At 36.1% G+C, this 987-nt stretch overlaps 1 non-coding gene across 1 annotated transcript; it reads right to left on the reverse strand.

Moving 5' to 3' along the window:
* Positions 1 to 377: 377 nt before the first annotated feature.
* Positions 378 to 484, reverse strand: LOC111722788. Its single transcript, XR_002771457.1, has one exon. It is a non-coding gene; the product is annotated as a U6 spliceosomal RNA (small nuclear RNA).
* Between the last annotated feature and the right edge of the window lie 503 nt (positions 485 to 987).

Genomic DNA, 987 nt, shown 5'->3' on the forward strand with positions numbered 1-987 from the left:
GGTACTTATGTATGCATATGTATGTGTGCATACATCTGTACTTAATGCTTTTGAGATGTAACTGAATTAATTAGCATGATTAATTTGTTTTTATTTATTTATTTTTATTGTGGAGGATTCATTGAGGGTATAAGAAACCAGGTTACACAGATTGCATTTATTAGGGAAAGTCCCTATTATAATTGTATCTTGCCCCCAAAAGGTGTGTCACAAAATGAGACCCCCAAAACCCCCCCTTTTCCTCTCTCTACTCTCCCCTTCCCCCAACCCCCACTAGGTACTAGGTCATTAATTGTCCTTATATCAAAATTGAGTACATAGGATTTGTGCTTCTCCATTCTTGTGATGCTTTACTAAGAACAATGTAAAAATATGGAAAAAATATAGAATGCTTCCCAAATTTGCATGTCATCCTTGCACAGGGGCCATGCTAATTTTCTCTATATTGTTTCAATTTTAGTATATGGGCTGCTGAAACAAGCACAGCATGATTTAAATTTTGAGTAAAAGGGGTAGGCTCTATCTAGGACTCGATGTCTGTTTCATTTACCAAAGCAAAAGAGTCATCAACATCACTAATTATTTCTCCTTTGTAGGCCAGGATAGATAGTAAGAGACTCAGTTCTATAATAGAACTGGGTTCTGCAATAAGAAAAGATACAATAGGATAACCAAAAAAAGGCAAGACTCAGTTATTATCATGAATTTCAAGATAGAGAAGTGGCATTGAGAGGGGATGACTGACTCATAGAGATCCTTAGACCTGGTTAATAGAACCCAATGTCCCTAGGAGAGACATAAATGACAACCATCATGGCTGTAATACAAAGAAATATTTACAGAAAATAAACAAGGATGGAGGATGAGAAGAATGAAGACAGTTGCTCCAATAAAAACTCTTAAATCTGCCTAGTTTCTATAGCTAGTTTCAGTATATGGAACTCACTGAAAAAAAGAGGCCATGTATGTGAGATACGTGGCAATGAT

This window comes from Otolemur garnettii, unplaced genomic scaffold, assembly GCF_000181295.1.
Source record: "Otolemur garnettii isolate 467f Iridium unplaced genomic scaffold, OtoGar3 scaffold00381, whole genome shotgun sequence".
Taxonomy (NCBI): Eukaryota; Metazoa; Chordata; class Mammalia; order Primates; family Galagidae; genus Otolemur; species Otolemur garnettii.